A 19,202-nucleotide genomic window follows, 5' to 3' on the forward strand; every position below is an offset into this window, starting at 1 on the left:
CATCTTGAGTTTTTATTTTTTCATGAGGTTAATTTTTAGAGCCAAGGATTTGACTTCTGTCAAAAACATTTTGTAAAACAAGTGTTTTAGGATCTCCACTAAAAATGGACAGAATGAAAATGTAGCATAAAAGGAATTTCAAACAGAGCTTTCTCATGAAGACAATAGCATTCTATTTCAGAGACTGTCCATTGGTTCTGCAATGCCTTTTAATTGTTCTTTTAATATCTTAAGTTGTCTTAATACCAGAGGGTATTTTACAGTCAGTCCTAGTACAATCATTGCATTACACTTCTTACTGTAACACCTTTTTTAATTTTATGTTTTTCTTGCAATGTTGACGGTATGCAGTCATCAGGTAGAAATTTTTCATGCAAGATAAGTATCTTAAATAGAAATTTTCTGGCAAAAAAAATTTACTTCTTCCTACAAAGGAAGCAATTTTGCCTCTGCTAAATTTATTTTATAACTTTAATTAAGAAATGTTTGCATGTCTGTGTGGTGGATCGAGGGCTGAAGATTTGATGTTTTTGGTCGCAGATGCATCATTTGCTGTTCCCATGGTGGGGGGGCGGGGGGGCAGGAAATCCAAACTTTGGCCAAGCATTGAGCTTTTGAAAAGTTGCCACTTGCGTGCGATCAGCAGGGAGCTGTTAGAGTTTAGTTGCAAAATTATGTGAAGATCCTGACCATATGGAGCGTACTCTATTTAAGAGCATCAGGAGATGAGCAAAAATTTCCCCATACGTCCTACTCGAGGCCATGTTTCCAGGACTGGACAGCAAGCAGGACACTTTGTCTCTGCTTGAGATCAAAAACGTTCTTTCCTATGCCTTGAGGAAGAGGTGGAGAGAGCTGCCAGCCAGAAATGTAAGAAGAGCAAGACCAGGAAAGTAGTTGACGGGGTTCGGAAGCTTCCTGGAGGAGAACGGGGTTGGGAGCTACCAGGAGAGAAATGGTCTTCATTGACAGGAAGGATGAAGATGCTGAAAAATAAGCAAATACTGTTTAAGGATAGATTGGCTTAAGGATAGGATACACGGGAGAAGTAGAGGAGGACATAGCAGCCATCAAAAAATACCAGAACAGAGTGAGGAACTTAGTCAGAAATTTGGTATAAATTAAGCATCAAAAAAAACTTAGGATTAGCATTGCAGGAAATGTCTTCCTTTAAAGTGAGCTCTGCTACACTGTGGTTTAGTCTATGAGAGATGTGGGAGCCCTGTTTGCTTTAAGGCTATCACAACTCTCCAGAGAGAAGCAAGTGTATTTTGGGACTTGACAATGCATTAATCTAGGGGATGAACTAGCTGAATTGCTCTTTCTCCTCCCTGAAACTTCTACTGCTCTCACCAGAGCAGAGCTCCAATTGCCTTGCCCCATGTCTTGGTTTCCAGGTCTTTGTGGGCACTATTTCTGTGCGCTCTCATTGTATCAAGAGATGATGGTAGGGGAACCAGATGCTTAAGAGGAATCATTGTGACTGATTTTATTCATATCAGTCCATATGCTCAGTTAATGTAAACTGACATCACTCAATCAGCTTTAGAGAGCCTCCATCCATTGAGAATCTCATCTGTCGCATCCAGATAAATTTAGTTTAGGGTTTGATCAGTTGGAAGCTTGGTCCCAGTCTGGTGCCTGAGGGAGGTGCATATCTCTGTGCCAAGAGCAAGCCGTATGACCTGAGCTGTGGTCTGCTTTTAGCTTGCCTAACACGTGGAGGATGCCTTGGAACATGTGAGGAGCAGGGCTGGCATGCACCGCGCTGGTGAGAGAAGCAAATGTGGCAGGGGGCCAGCTAGTTGTGCCCCCGCACTGGAGCTGGCAGGACCCTGCTGACCAGAGGTACCATCAGCCCCACACCTCAAGTCTTCCCACATACCTCAACTAGGGTCAGGCCATCATCCTTGCTGGACCTCAGGCTCCAAGGGGTTATGCTGCCTTTATGACGTTGCAAGCCGGGTGGAGACCAAGACATCTGGTGAGAATTCCTCACAGCTGAGCTGGCGTCCTGCTAGGATGCCAATTAATTTAGCTGATTTCTTTTTTGGGGCTGTTGGGAGACGCGGGGGGAAGTTAGATTCCACAGCCTTCCAGTAATTGTCTCTTCTTCAGAATATCACTTTTACTTTCTTTTAAGACAACTGAGAAACAGTATTTTTAGAAAAAAAGCCAGAAACTACACCAACATCTTTACCTTGACGATAACTGTACATCTGCAATGGTTTATCACTATGGGAAAATGAGTAGGTAATAAAGTTTTGATGTTGGCTGTTGCATGTACAGAGGTATCACAGGCTTTGAAAATGATTTGTTATGTGAATGCCCATAGTAGCACCAAAGTTCAAAGGGAGGTGGTTTGTTTTTCATGCCCATTTAGTTATGAATAACACCAGCTCTAATTTCCTCCTCCCACCAGCAAGCGGAGAGCCCTACATTGGAAGCCAAATATAGCAACAAAGATTTCTGTATCTGGCCAAAATCTGTTCCCTTTTAAGAATAACACTCTATTCTTTCCTGGTTTAGAAGGATGAAGAGAAAATTCAGCTTTAAGGACCCCAGTTGCTCAGTGGGAAATTCCCTAGCCTCTCAAATGCCCAGTTTTAAAAGGTATAAACTTATTTTGTTGGTATCTGTGTAACAGTCAATGGGGACAGTCCTATAGAGCCCCATCAGTAAAGAGCTTTTGGGCTGGCAGTCTAGGTCAATCTTTCCACGTGTTAATGTGGGGGGTTTTGCCCTGCTTTTTCTGTCTTCTGCACAACAGAGCCAATGCTGAATGGTGATGCCAAGAATTACAAAAACTACCCTTGCTCTTTTTTTTTTTCCCCACCCTTTTCCTTCTGATCTGTTTTTCTGGAGGAGTTTATTCACTACTGCTGATGGCGGGTGCCCCACTCTGCCTGGTGAGTGAGCTGGGTGAGGTGGTGCAGCCCCTGCGCTCCCTTTTCCCGCGGCGGGAGCCAGCACACATGCTCATCCCAGCCAGTGTTTCAGATTGGGTAGTGCCCAGCCGTAAACTGCAACATATGCCACTGGGAGAAATGCCACTGCCCCTTTCTAATCCTGAGTAGTTTCTTTAACTTCTCTGCACCATCTGAGGAAGGCTATTCAGCCTTTCCTGCGACAGCTTTATTCCCATTCCATGCCACCTCCACCACCCACCCACATGCAACTGGCATGTGTGACATGCGAACAAAAAAAAAATCCCTTTCTCCAGTGTACTGGCTGCCCTTGGTTTAGAAGCCTTGCTCCGTTCATTTTCAGACCGCTTGGCTGAAGGCCTTTGCTGTAAGGTGACTACTTCAAGATTATAGAGTTCGATCGTCCTCCTTTGGAAATCGGGCGGGGGGGGGGGGAACGTTGTTGACTTCAGCAGAAGCAGGCTTGGACCCCTGTTGCATTTTAAACTCAGTGCAAGGAAGTACCATCCAGTAAATATACTCACAATGGATCTGTTTTGCCAGACGTGTTACTGATGGAGCTCTAAATAAACGCTGGGAGGTTTGGAAAGATTCTGTGTATCTAAATATGTGAAATATGCAAAACAAAGCTAACAGCTGTGGGGTGTACTCTGCTCACGTGAGGAGGCTTTGTGTAACGTTTTTTCCACCCCCCCCCCCTCTTTTTTTAAGCATCTGTGTTTGTTCCAGGAGACTCACTTAGCTGTAATTCCCAGTGGACAAAGAGGGAGGAGGCTGTATGGGCATGTGCGATGCCCTAAAAACTGCCTGAACTTCATGACGAACCTTGTGCTTTTTAGCGAAACCTGCTCTCCACGGAGCACATAGACACCCTGAAGGCAGCACACAGTAATCCCTTTTCATTAGAGGTGGGATGGAGTGTGGGTCTGATTGAACCTGGCCTTTCAAGAACACTAATGCAAGACACAACACACACCACACAGCTTTCGTAGCCGTCCTCCGGTTCTTCCTAACTAGCCAGACAAAAGCATTAGTCACCGGTGGATGAGTCTTAATATCCTGAACTGAGTTTGTTGCTTTGGAAAGGATGACAGTTTTTCAGCCTGAAGTCCTCTGTTTAGCCAGAGAGGGCCGAACTCTATGTGCACATGTGATCCTACTGAAGACCTTGGGTAGCACCAGCATAAGAAAAAAAAAAGTGACTTAGAACAAGCACAGCACTACTAGATTGATCACTTTTTAAATTCTTTTTTAACCAGTGTGTTTCCTTTTAGACATCCTGTGAGAGAGAGTAGGTCATCTTCTAGGCATAGTAAGTCTGCACTGCCTACTGAATGCATCAGCTCTACAGGATATTTTGTGCAACTTTTAGCCACCTGTTGTTTTTTTATGATTTTTTTGCACCCTTACTTTTGTTTTCCAGTTCCACTGCTTTAAGGGCAATCTTCCAGTCTGCTGGCAATCTGAGGACCCAAGCACATGGCAGACTAACCTTGCATCATGGTTAGAGCCTGTGTGCACAGTGAGTTTGACCTGCCCAGAAGACACTGCGCTTGAATGCGTGGATGTCAGAAGGTGCAAGCCCCAGTACAAGCCCCATTGGTTTAGAGGTTCCAGTCACAGCAAATGGAAGTGTTTGGCATGAATGACAGCCCTGAGTGAAGGGCCAAGTGGAAGAGGAGCATCATTCTGCAGGATCTTGGGAGACATTCTGGATCCCTCAGAAAAAAATACATTTAATCTGACAGTGGAAGCAGCTTAGTGCATCCTACAGAGACTTGCTGCTTCTCATCCTCCTTGCTCCTAGTTAGTTTCACTGGCCTGGGGATGTGACCACAAAGAGCCTAAGCATGGTACTGCTCACTTGTAGGCCTTTCCATCTTGCCCTCAATGACACTGTGGTGTGAATAGGTGTGAGGGAATTTTCTTACCTCCAGAACTCAGTTGCATGCCATAGAGCAGGTGCAGCATTCCTTTTGAACCCTTTATGTGACATACAGACTCTCCAAAGTCTCAATCTTCATATATGGGACCGGACGGGATTTTGCTTCCTAGGACAAAACACGGTGAACAGCGATTATCAAGTCTAATGATCTATTTGCTTAGAATGGAGTTAATCTTTCTGGAAGTGGGTCTAAGCATCTTACAAATATTGTCTGTATTGAGTTCATAACCTGAATGGTACCTCCTTGGACTTTCCTAAGCAAACTAGCTGTTTATTCATGATCCTGGAGCAGTCAGTTGCCCTTATCAAAACATACAAACAAACAAACAAACAAATTGTGTGAGATCTAGTACAGTTAGGAACCGCTCATCCTTACCCATGTCTTAATGCAAAAAAGCAACACCATGGGGACAGGATACTCTAGCAACCTACAGCATCTTACATTGTCATTATAGTATATTCCTCTAGTTTAAAAAGTGACAGATTCCTTGATGCTTGTTTCATCAGCTCTTGTCTCAAAGGACAGTTTCCACTTCTTGCAGATATTCTACCACCAGTTTTCTCCTATAGTGGCTGGAAACTGCTGCCAGCCTGGATGATTGTAGTAAAGGCTTTGAGGCACTTGCTAAAGCCCACACCTTGAAAAATTTCCCTGCTTGTGGCTAATGTGTGGCTTGGTTAATTTTCTGGAGATGGAGAAATAGTTGCTTTTTGTATGAAGTTAGTAGTTGCAAAAAAGACCAGAACACTACTCAGACAGAGGGCACCAGACGTATACAAGCCAAACAGAGTACCAGAGACAGAAGCAACTTGAGGCCGGGATGCTGAACTTCTCTCTCCCGCCACTGCAATGTCTGAGGGTCGTCCTGAAGAGACAGGCGTAACAGAAGAGACAGCGTTTCTTCCTTCACTCCCAGATCATTAGGCAGAAGGCAGTTTCTTTCAGTGGTTTGTGTTTATGATACTTTGCAGTGCGTGCTAGTCTCATCAAATATGTAGACAATAAGCTCCAAAACCAGTTGGCTAGTGATTTAGCTGGAAGAGCTGCAATTCTTTGCGAAGAAACTCTTATCTCACAGTATGCACTTGCAAAGCATGATTTGTAACATGAAGGGTTGGTAGCAATTAGGCAATGATGTCAATTTTGTTATTTGGGACTGAAATATAGAGAAGCTTAGAGGACCACTGAAACTAATAATAAGAAGGGATCCCCAAGCTGCAAATCTCCCCCTTCGGAAGTTATTCCATCCTAATATTTCAGACCGTATTTTAGTGATTCTTAGCAAAGGTTCTCCTCAGTAAAGGAGAAAAAGTAGCTATCATCCATGGCAGGCATTTCTGACTGCTTTTCATGTGGCTGTTTGCCGTTTTGAAGAAGTCTGAGAGGAAATACAGAGAGCCCAGATCAACTAGTGTCAAAAGCTCCAGTTTTCCCATGCACAGTTTAATCCATCATTGCCAGGACTCTTCTGCAAATCTCAAATCTGTTATTTTCTTTATATGAACTCAGCAGTCATTATAATTTCATCTCAGCTGGAATATTATTCTCCTCCCCCTTTTTTTTTTCCCCCTTTTGATGGGTCAGATTTAAACCATCTGCAGACAGATGGAAGGGAAAAGTGGAATTATTGTTTTCATCAAAAAGTTTTGCAGCTGTCAGGGTGTGTTTGACACAAGCCTGATGGCTAAAAACAAAGACAGGACACACTGTCCCAGCAGGATATCAGAGGAGCATAAGAACTCTCCATGGCCAACTCTTACTTGGAGAACTTGGGGCTAAATGAGGTAAACAAGATCATTACTTAGCCATACTCAAGGGCTTTCCAGAGAGAATAATTCACTGAATTATGCACTGCTTTTGCTGGTCCTCAGTGAAACCTTGCTGGTTTTGAGATGGGGGAGTGTCCTTCTCAGTGACAGTCACAATATGTCACACAGACCACCGTTTCATGGCTGACATATCACGTGGCAGAGGCTGCAACTGTTGATTCCAGTACCTGTCATTATGTATTGCTTTTATAATCCAGTTTAATTTATGACCTTGTCATTAGTAACTGCAGCCAATGAAAAAGAGTTTAAAGCAGAGCTTTCTAGGAGGGACAGCAGAAGCTATGACTCAAATCCTCCCAGTGTGGACTAGATGATTACTTCACCACTTTGGGTTTGAACACTAGTGGGTCCTCGGTCACACTAGCACTACTTCATTTCAAAGTAGGCTTTCTGCAGTAATACAGTCTGGCGGAAAAATGGATCTACCACTTGGAGCTTGTGCATGCTGCTTCTGGTGTTTCTCTTGTCCGTGTTCGTAACAGTAACTGTTAGTTTTGCTTGCGGCAAGCAAGACATCTTCAGGAAACATACATGAGTTTCCAAACTGGATTAAATCTCCAGTCTTCTTACCAATTTGTAGGTGTCTTTGCATGCATAACTGATTGTTTATTGGCAATGTGGAGTTTATAACTGCAAGGCATTCTTGGTATCTTTTTTCTTCTCATTTTCTGGCAGACTTTTGCTGTATTTTTGTGGGTTTTTTTCTTTAACTACTTCAGTATTAACATCAGCAGCATGAGCTAAGACATTGAACAATACAATTTTTGTCCTTCTCATCATGAGTTTTGAGAGTGATAATCCCATTAAGTCATTGGGAGGTGTATTTTTCTGTTCTAAAGAGACAACCATGTATCATTTCCATCTCCCAGGGCTGACATTCTCATGTTGATGTTTATGCATGTTGTATTTTTTTCCTGAAATAACTTGTCTGTATGCATCTGCAGACAGAATGTGCTTGAGCTAAGCTACAACTAGGAGAGTAAGACGTTCAGGAACTGTGAGCTCTTGTCTATCACTAAGTCATCCAAACCCTTGCAGTGCACAAGTTTTGAATTGCACTGTTGGTATGCGGTTACCGAATGTGTTGTACAACAGCTTAGATTAAAAGCAATTTTGGAAACAGTTCATGATCTAGTTCCTAAGGTCCAGCTTCACACTGATCTTGGATCAAGGTAAGATGGGATCATGCTGCTGCAGTTTCAGTGATTTGGCTAGTCTGGGGAAAGCACTGGAGATGTTTCCATTCTTTTTTCTCTCATTCTGGGGGACCAGAATTCGAATTTCTACAAGAAAAAACAGGACGTTGGAAAGTTACTGCCAGTATCATCACAAGGAGTGCAGAAAAGGTAGATCACACAGACTAGAGGCCAAACCCTGTTCATTTTGCTCTCATTAATCCAGCAAGTATACTCCTGTTACAAAGAATACCGAGATTTAGCTTTGAGTGCATCAAAACTGACTTTCTCCTGCTTTCTCCTGGCCAGTCATAAGGCACCTGTAGAAAGCACATATGAAGGACTGCAAAACCACAAAGGGAATATTCTCTGCAACCTTTATACTGAATAAACTGTTCTTGGCATGTACTATTTACAGCCTTAGCAGGAGGATGTAACAGGCCATACTCCCAACTTCCATGTACTTTGTATAGTTATTACACCTGTGCAAAGTGGGTGGGAAATGTTACCATTAAGAATTGCTTATGTTCATTTGCACCCACTTAACACTGATGTAAAGGAGTTACAGAAGTGGCTGAAGGATGGAAAAACAGGCCCAGCAGCCTTACCGTACTAGCTGCCAACTCCGTCCAGGTTCAGTAAGCCAGTAACCAAACTCCTCAGCACAAGCAGTTCTATTACTGTGTGTCAAATCTTCATCACCTCCCACAGTGAGCAATATTAGAGGGAGGCAAAGGAGTCAGATCAAACCGACCCGTCTCTGCTCCCTGGCAGCTGTGCTTCTGTAGGAGTTCCGCTTTCTGCATTGCGTCCTTTGAAGTGCTGAAAAAAGCAAATATTCACTTACACATTTATCCCTTCAGTGTCCATTGCTATCTTTGTAAACGGAAAAGAGAGGGGATATAAAATGCTGTCAAGGAGCTAAGGCTATCCTGGTCCTTCAGAGCAATCCAGTTTCAAGTGATTTTCTGTAGGCAGATCCAAATGCAAGTCCCTCACTCTCTGGGATCTCCAAGCAGGTGGCTCTATAGCGATCCTTACTCCTCCCAGAGAGAAGACGAATAACAGGCTCAAATAACAAGAGAACCTGAAATCTGTGGTGCAGTTTAAGGAGAGAAAAACTTCAGGCCATCCAAAAGCAATTAGCGAAGAAGGCATTGCTGGATACAAGTATAACTTGGAGCTGCCAAAATTAGCTCTTAAACTCTGCCCCTTGGATAAAAAATAGATATGCATGGCTCCTTTAAACAATTATCTCTAGAGGCTGGTTGCAGCTCTGCTCCTGAGAAATATGCACTTCCATCCTGCTACCCTAGCAGTGGTCTCTCAAAGTTCATATGAGAACAAGAAAACCGTTTCAGAGGATGGTTTTTGACACCATCAGCTGACTTCATAGGGCAGTTCCCAAGAATTTTAGCAAAATAGTTTTTCCACCTTATTCTTTCTGTCCCATTAAAAAAGTGTTTTAATACAAAGAAGTAACCTGAAAGTAGTATCACCATCGATTCTGATTTTCTTGTGCATACCTGGGTCCTATAACAGGTAAGTGTTGCACTTTCTCAGTAAGCAGCTGTATATGGTCTACCTTCATAGCAGGAGTGATGCAATGTCTTAGCGGAAACACTCGGTAGAAATTATGGTAAGAAGGATATTGATTTCTTTCTGTTAAGGGAGACTCTAGTTCTAGGATTGCGATGAACATTATACTTTGTAATAAGTATTTTACCATCTGGTGATAAAGCAGAGTAGCTTGGTTAGCCAATAAAAGTTTAGGGCAGTAGGATAGAAATTCATACCTGAGTTGGGCACACTACTGACCAAGCTGAAGGAAGAGGTGAGTGGTTTTGCTGTATTTTATCTGCCTATTGCTGACAAAGATGAAAAGTCAGAGAGGTGTTTTTTTTTTTTTTTTTTTTTAATGCCTGTAATATAGTCTTGTGTAGTTTCTTAAGGGCTGATCTTGAGCAACGGAATCAGATAAATGAGTGTTACTGATCTGAATGGATACTAAACTTGTTGTGTTTCTGTTCCTACAGTCAAGGAAGTTATTTGCTTTCTCAGTAAATAGCTTGCAGTTGTTCATTTAGTAAAACTTATAAAAGGTGACTGAGATTCCTGAGCAGCAGGAAGTCTAGAAGTATAGTGTGTTACTACTATCGGCATATTTCTTCTGTTTTGAGGTATGGTTATTACTTACGTATTTAGCTTCCTTATTGAGGGAATTGTGCAGTCTTCTATATTTAGATTTCATTTATTCTTTTTCTCTGGGGAAATTGTTAGAGAAGTTTGTTTCTGAATTGTTCTCTTTAATGAGTGCAGTCTTTCACTGAACTGGCTGCACAGTAGTAAGCATGTTTTTGAGAAGGGATCTGACAGCCCAGTCTCCTGCTATCTGAGTCCTTGAGAAAATTGTAGCCCGGCTGAAGGTAGGTGATGTTTTGCTAGCAACTTCAGTAAGGTTCCTCTTTTTTTTTTTTTTTTTGCCTGCTTCCCGAACCATCTAATTATGAGAAGCATGTGCATTCTATCTACCAAATCATAAAAAGCACACATAATTTAAGACTTTTAAGCCTGTTATGAGGAAAAATATCTACTAGATATTATGGACAGTGTGTATTAGTTGTTTAGTTGTGAGCTTAGGCTATTAATAGAGAGCTCAAGCAAGCAAAAGAAAATCTAACACTGATAAGTGGACCAGTGTAATCCATTAGCTCTCACAGTGTAGTTTTATATTAAGGATTTGAATATGACCAGAAGTTTATTCTGTGTTAATTGCTGCATATAAATACAGTTCTCTATGTTAGAAAAATTGCCTTTTTCCTGTAGCTGGAGCTGAGAGGAACACATAGAAAAGGGAGGTCCCCTTGCTGTCAGGACACAGGTGAATACAGACAAGCACTTTACTGTGGAATAATGTGTTATGGTGCCTCTGTTAAATAAACGTCTTGTTACAAAAGACTTTTACGTGAAAGGTAGCAAAGGATAACATTAGTTATGAAGACAGGAGATTTAAATCAAATGAGCAAACTGAAATCCTGAGAGAGGATTATCTAAAATTTACCTCTGACAGTTTTTTGCGTAGATGGTTATGGTTATAACCAGTATGCATGGCCTAAGCAACAGCTTGGCTGTTACCTGCAGGCAATTACTAATAACGCTGTCTAATTGCAAGCTAATTAATTTCCTGTAAAGCAGATTATGCTGGAAACTTCTGTGATTTAAATGTGAAATGTCCTCATTAGTCTCAGTTAATATCACTTAAATAAAAGAATAATTAACATACAAAAGTCAAATCAGCTTTAACTGGAGAGCCATTACAGGTACCTCTGTAATTAATACTAGAAGCAGTAGCATTTGCAGTGACCCTAAACTCTTAACATGAAAAGTAGCTGTATGAGCCACACTGAAAGCAAATGGCTTTAGATAGTTGGACAGACTACACTTTAGAGGCCTTGCCTTAATTTTTTTAAAGAGCTATAGAAATTTAAATAGTAAACCTACCCTTAGAGACCATCTACAGGTTCTCGTATAAATAAAGTGCTTTGGAGACAGCTATATATGTACTGAACTTGTGTGGCACACCCATTACAGTGGACTGCTTTTCTCTCCTTAATGGAGAGGTTAAAATTGAGCTTATTTTCCCCACTTAGACAAACAAAGTCTCATTCACAGCAGGTTAAATTCCTCCAGCTGTTTATGGACTGGATATGAACAGCTGATCTTGTCTAAAGAAGTCAAGCTGGGAAACAAGAGGAGAAAAATTAGCTCTTGCACAGGAGGTGGAATGGGTAATGGTTAACTGACTATGAAAAAAATCATGCCAGAAAGCTGTGGGCTTTACCTGTACCTGCTTTTACAACGGTGGACCTGTTTGGTTTGGGGGTGGGAGGGATTTTTTAACATCACTGTTTTACCACTGTAGAATACATCTATGCTATTGCAACCCCCTTGATATGCAAGGTGACAGTATGGTCTCTGATGTGACCCTAGAGAAGAAAGTTTTTACTTTAGTTAAAACAAAATGACCTAAAAACTAAGGGAGTGCATGTGTGGGGAGAGGGATGCAGTAGGGAAAAGAACAGAAATTGTATAGCTCTTGCACTACCATATGGGAGAACTTATCTAAGCTAGACCTGCGATGTCAGGAAGGGAGTTCCCGACTTGTAATGAGTCTTTCCACAACTTTCCACGAAAAGTCTCCTAGCACTACTACTGGTAAACCTTCCAGCGGAGGCATGGCCCGATGCTGCCATCGGTACCTGCTTGCTTAGGGCCTGTGGATCACATATACCATCTCCCCATACTAGCACCCACTGATATGTCATCTTTTTGACATCTCTTTGGTGATGTTTTCACCGACTGCATTCAAACCCTGCCTAAAATGCCATCTTTGTGAGCAGCATTGTTCATCACTATATCCTGTCCACTGCCCTCCTACCCCTCCCCCCCAATTTATTTTGCCTTGGAAAGGTCCTCTTTCAACATTTTCTTTTAATAGTGCTGCAGGCATTCAAAAGCCAGCAGACCAGATTCGTTCCCAGATGCTGCTTTTCTGTGCAGCTCCACTAGCATGACATGAGTTAAAAAAAAAAAAAAAGATTTAACCAGCCGCCTAAGATCACTGCTCCTCCAGTCCATTTTCAGGAGGTACAGTGGGAAGAATTGGTCCTACGTATGTGTGATGAGGAGAAGAAAATACGCTTTTTGTCTCTTCTTGTCCTTATTTCATTCATCTTCCTAGTGTTTAATTTCTCTAGGTAACGTTTGTATCTAAAGCTTAAAGAAAGTCATACGTCATTGAAAAGGTATATAGCTTTAGGTTAATACTTGCTACTAAATAGACATAGTGAAACAGATGTAAACGGCACTGTGGGTATGCAAGGCTGATGCACACAGGATGTCTCTTCTGACTGCCAGGCAGGCGGTAACAAGTGGTAACTTGTAAAGCTGCAGTATCTCGGTGGTGAAAAGTGGCTCCACCTTGGGCTTCCAAGCGCCTTTCTATGTTTGGTGTGTAGCTGTCGTGCGTTTACCTTTTTACGTTTACACTCTCTCACTTTTAAACCAAAACGATATCAGCTGTGGACATCAACTTCATAATCCAGCCCAGGGCAACTTTCCTTTGTGATCAAGGCCTTAGAAAGACCAAGCTACTACTTGTTAAACAAAGCGGGTTGGCATTTGTCCTTTGCAAATGGTCACATAGTCGCTCACCTGTTTAGAATACCTGTGACTCCAATCAGTAAATGTATTTCGTCATTACAGTTGCAAAAAATAAATACAAGAACTTGACCTGACCAGAACAATATAAAGAGCAGAAATAGAGCTATCGAACGTCTGTTTCATATTAATAACTGATGGACCAATGAGGCAATTTAATAATACAACTAATGTAAATTTTACAGGCCAGTTATAAATTATAGCAACTATATGAGATCGTACTCATGTCACGTATATGTTCTCTTTCAATGCTTGCATTAAAGTACTGGCAAAAGCTTTGTTATCTTTAATAGGACATTACTATAAATCTTTTACAAGGTATTGAAAGATGATTGCTTGTTATCTTATCATGACAACACGGAGAAGGAAATTCCATGGAAAATGAGAACAGTAAAGCATCAGTGGGCAGAAAATGTTAATAGAAGAATTCTGTCGAAAGATCACTGCAGTTACTCCTGTGAGCCCTATTTTGGAAAAGTACTCGGGCACAAGATATGAGCATATTCTTATTTTTCTAGCTGACCTCTGTTCAGCCCATCATCTGAGCTTAGGGAAAGCATAGAAGTAATATATATGGCTATAATTAGGCACCAGCCCTTAGCTAAACCAGGTTCTTTGTTCCTGACTAAGGCAGGGCTAAGCAAGATTGGGCGGGGGGGGGGGGGGGGGACGACAAAAAAAAACCAACAAAAAAACCCCTGAAAACCTCCTATCAGCACTGATGTTTGCAAATGCTAAATTAAAAGGAGTCCTTTGGATATGGAGCAAAAATTACTTCAATGCTGTATGTAAACACAGGTTAAATGGTTCTCACTTGAACCACCTCAGTTTGAAATGACAGACTTATAACACTATGCACTACCCTTTCTCTGGCTAACTATGCAGCTGCTGGTGAGCAGAGCTTCTTGATAAATTCAATGCGGAGAGTTAAAATTGCCCATGCCAGTTGGGCTTTCTTGGAAACTTTGTGTGATCTCAAGACAGAAGATTGCATTACCAAATTCTGTGGAATGAACTCGCACACAAGCACCAGCACGGAAATCTGAAAGCGTTTCGGATCTTGTTCAGGCAGAGGTAAACAGAGCTTTTCAAGTTACTTCCTTTTATGTTTGTACAATGGAAATGTACTTCTAATTTAAATGTGAAGAAAAGGGTAGTGGAATGGGCAAGATAGGGATGCTACAGTGCAGTAGTAAAAGAAAGATAGCAGAGGCAAAAACCTCATTTTTCTCCAATACGGAGAAAATAGTTCGGGCCAAATCCAATTGCCCTGAAGTCGGAGAAAAGCTCCCCATTGACTTCTATGCAGCTGGATGAAGGCTTCAACTGGTATTATTGACTTCCTTAGTGGATCATATTCTAGGTCTCATCCTGCATGTTGTGAAGCCTTTTCAGCTGTGCCCTGCTTTAAATAACAGTGATGGTGCTCAGCATTTTGTCTAATCTTTTTCTTAAGTATGGGAGATGTCGCTGAATCTAAGAAATAAGAAGCCTATCAACAGCGGATAGAGTTTGGATTAGAGCACTGAAAACCTATTTTCTGAATGCTGTGGGAATTAGTTAGGTCCTTTTGTGTAAATGTACCTAGAGCTAACAACTTAAACCCTTAAGATTGATCCTGAACTTCTGCAAATCAGAATATGTTCATTTATCATCGGGAATACACGCCAGGATTTATAAGGAGTTTTGCATGTATTGAGAAATCAAGGGGCATGATTGAAAAAACAGAAAGGCAGTGCTGACTGACAAATAGATGTTTAATTTTGTTTACATATCATGAATATGACCTAAAAAGAGTTGCCTTAGCTGAAGTGGGGCTAAATTTCTTACAGGAAAAAAGTAATTAATGACAAAAATAGGTCTATATCCCATTGCTGAGCGGTCATTAGTTTTTAGAAGTTACTTCCTTTTTCCAGATTCTAATTGGTGGCCTAGTGGGAACTGGGAACGTTGAGCTGTCAAAACAACCCCCTTTTTTTCTTTTTTGTCACATTCCAGTATAATTAGACAGATGATTATAGTAACAAACACAATACCAGCTGTTTGAAGCTTAATACTAATATAAGCATTACCATCCCTTTATTTTAAAGGTACCGAAACATATGGGAATCATAAGCCATTTTTCTCTCTACTTACTCAGCTAAGCTAGACTCTTGTATTCAGATGCCAAGCCCGTGTTTGAAGTGGGGGGGAACGGGGAAAAGAAATAATATTTCTTTAAAAAAAAAAAGAACTCCTGTAATAACTCCAACTCATCTGTCCTGTTCATGCAACTTCAATTCCTCTCTCCCCTCCATCTTTTTACTAACATTATTTCTCTCACAGAAGAGTGACAATAACATAGAAACGGGTTAGTGCAGCCTTAGCAGCCAAAGACTCAATTAATGGCAATAAAAAGGATAATATAGCTTTTACTTAAAGACTTGCTGAGGCAGCAGATGTATCCTTTCTAGTTGGAGCTATCTCACTGCTTGGGCAGCTACTGAAACTAATTTCTCTCCAGGAATCAGTTTTTCTGCAGTGAAAGTTGACAGCTTTTTTCAGACAGATGCTTATTTTCTCATTTATTTTGTTGCCCCCCTTTCTTAAGGGAAAGCTTAGATAAAAGACCAAGAGCACAAAAATTGGACATACAGCAGTGACTAAAGATATTAAAAAAATTATAGCCAAGCTCACCTTGAGCAATATTACTCTGAAATCTGCAGAGTTATTCCAGGGATTAAACTGACCACAGAGCCTGCATTCTTGGTTATACAGAGTCAGCTTTCTGCCAAAGTACTTGAAGACTTTGGCATCCTTTGCTTTCATGTAACCAGGAACTGGGACTAAAGCAATAGGACCCTTCTGCTCAGTTCTCTGTTCAGTGAAATCCTTCAGTTTTGCTCTTGATGTTTATGATGGGTGGGAAAAATATGTGGCGGGAGGTTTGAAGGAAGAGGGAAGAAAGGACAATAATGGATTTGGTATTGCATTATAGTCTGGTTGCTATGCCACGGCTATCACTGGGATGCCTTGGCGTTTTCCAGCAGTTGAACAGGCGGTGTATGTAATGTCTGTTGAGCAAAATTTCTACTGTTTCCCTCACTTGTAGCAATGCATCTTCTGCTTTATGAGAAGACTGTGGATTTTGGCAGTTTACTCTTTTTAAATCCAGTATATTTTCACATGTGCACGTTTGCAAGCCAGCAAAATGACCTAGTGCTTAGGATAAAATGCCTATGGTGTCTGTGGGAGTTTTGTCATGTGAGCTTGGATGAGCCCCCAGGAAAGTGTCTCCCCTGCCACGGCACAGGCTGCCCTGTGTGGTGCTCCTGAGCCAGGGCTGCTCAGTGCTGAGAGCTGCCACCAGCTGCGGTTGCTCCGTATTGCCTGGATGGCTCGTGTGTCCTCCAGAACTGCCTCCAGCTCTGCTTCAACTAGAGATGAAAATCTCATTGCTTGAGCTCTGTGTTTGGGTTTCTTTAAAAGGACTGGGAAACTACGGCTGTTCTCCTCTTACACCTGGAATAAAAATAAAAACATCTAATGCCCCAACCCATTACAAGAAGTTCTGCACTCTTGTTTGGAGAGGTCCCTGAATTCAAATCACACAAATGGAGGTTATCTCCTGTGAACTATCATTAAGGATGACTGCATCAGAAATGCTTTATCGATGTTAATAAAAGTAACAGAATTGTAAGGGACGTTTAAAAGGGGAAATAAATTTAAGAAAGCAGAAAAATACTTTCTGGTTAATTTTGGAAAAATATTTGTATCATGTTTGTCAGTGTTTTCAACAGGAAGCTATGAATGGATACTCGGCTGCATAAAAGAGGAAATATCTTCTTTCCCTTGCCTTCACTCCCTTACTACTTTCAGTTTTGAAAATTAACCCTTTCCAAGAGACTGGTCTGTTTTGATGTTGAGTCAGTGGACAACTGAGCTATTTCACACTTGGGAAGCCAAATTTTGTCTCCTATTGCATATGTTTAAACCCAAATTTGGGCCTCAGATGTTTCAATAGAGACAAGATTACTGCAAGCACAGGGTGTAGAAATTTACTCTGAAGGCTGCATAGATATGCTAGCCAGATAATACTTACCAGGACAGGAAATCATTTCACCTCCAATGAGCAATGTTGGAATAACAAATAAATCGACTTAAAAAAATAGACTGGAAGAACATAAGATGTGGTTTAACTCCTAAAGAGTGTTCGTTTTCCAATGCCAACCAAATCTCTGGCACAAACCAGAGAAGCATGAAAGCGCTCTAGTTAGCTTTGGGGATTGCTACTATCCCAGTGTCACTCCTTTCCTATGGCTTGACCTTTTCTGGCTCCCAGAGGAGGGTCACACAGTGATCTTTGCCATTTCGGGATTAAAAACTCCCACTGTAGCTGCAGGGGAAGAAGGGGGATTTACCGTGGTCAGAGCAAGAGCAATCCATAGTCTCCCAACGCACTGGACCTCTGGGCCCTGCGAGATTCTGATAACACTCTGAATGTATGCTATTAAATTATAGTCGTGAGCAGAATGCCTTTAACCCGTAGCTTGGCTCAAAGCACTCTGTCTAACCCTGGTGTTGCAGTGAGACCATATAGACAAGTGAAGCTGTCATTTTGGGCTAGCTATTGCTTGTGCACAGCCCTAGGCAAGGGAGAATAATCTCCTGAGATGCTGAAAAGGGCGGCCCACTGCTCTGTGTACAGCCTCTGGCTCCTGCAAGACAGCGTTCAGTAATGGATGAATAGATGGGCCTCAGTGTCAAATCTTATCTGGAGAATGGTGCCTTTGGCAACTCGGGGTTTCTCTGTTTTTTTTACTGCAGGTTCCCTGCTAGGTATAAGATGGTGTCCTACTGGGATGATTAAAATCAGTTGGCTGACTCCCAAGTGAGCACGCTCTGTACTATAGCACAAGACACGAGATGCTTTGAGGAAGCTTTTTTCTCATCCATCTGCTGCGTATTGCACTATTTAAAAATAAATCAATAAAGAAATGTAGCCCCCTACCCCCAACTATGTTTGTCTTCAGAAAACCAGAAATAGTTTCAAATATTGTAGCACTTCCAATTATTTCAACGTTAGTCTTAAAGCTGAGCTGTGATCACTTTGTGATGTCTTATTTTAACTGCACTAAAAGATACACTGTGCATGGAGTTTCCTTATTATAAAGGACTTAAAATCTAAATTAAGAATTGTAGATTGCTGAGGGAGGCTGGGTTTTGCTCTGTGTGGACTAGAAGGATGATGATGCCAGAAAAGTATAAGATTTTATTATCCAAGAGTTAGTTTACCTTAAAAGAACAACAAACTTATTCAATTACACTACCACACAAGTTCATAAAGGACAGTACTTGGAGTGCATAGGACCAGCATATAGAAATAAGCATACTGCATTTAGAAATAAGCAGACTACATTTGTCCCTTGTGCTGCTTTCTAGGGTTTCTGACACCTTTTTGTGTGAGGTGGAGTGAAAATCATAAGTAGCTATTCAAAAGGATGAACGCAAGGAGGTGAGAGACCAAGACAGAAGCACAAGGTCATATGATTTGTGTAACTATTTTAATTAAGATTCCCAATGACTCCTTGTGAGGAAGCTTATAAAACAGGGGCCCATAGGGATGGCATTGATAGAGCAAGTGGCTTCTGGCATGCCTGACTGTTGGGGAACTATATTTCTTCCAGCTTGGTTTATGATACAAAGTTGTTCACACCTGTTGAATACCTATTTGCAATTTGATGGCGCAGAGTAATTCATGGGAAATACCTGGAAATTTAACAGCATCTGCGCCATTTTTGAGACAGAAGTTTTTTCTTTTTTTTCTTTTTTCTTTTTTTAATCAATGTGAATTACTTGGTATTTCTCTTACTGGAAAATAGTCACTTATTTGTCCAGAGAATAAACCGAATGGGTTCTTCTCATGAAGATACACCCACTGTGTTTAAAAATACCTAGTGCAGGATTGATCACAGTGTAGCTGGAGCACCACAGGACTTGATACAGGCCAGCCTCACGGGGTTCAGATGAAAAATCCTGGTGGGTCTTGGCCTGCATTAGCTCTATGCTCTTTAAATCAGTTATCAGTACTGAGATTCTGGCTGGCTTCGGTACCAACATACCCTG

The sequence above is a fragment of the Struthio camelus genome, chromosome 1 (assembly GCF_040807025.1).
Source record: "Struthio camelus isolate bStrCam1 chromosome 1, bStrCam1.hap1, whole genome shotgun sequence".
NCBI classification, from domain to species: Eukaryota; Metazoa; Chordata; class Aves; order Struthioniformes; family Struthionidae; genus Struthio; species Struthio camelus.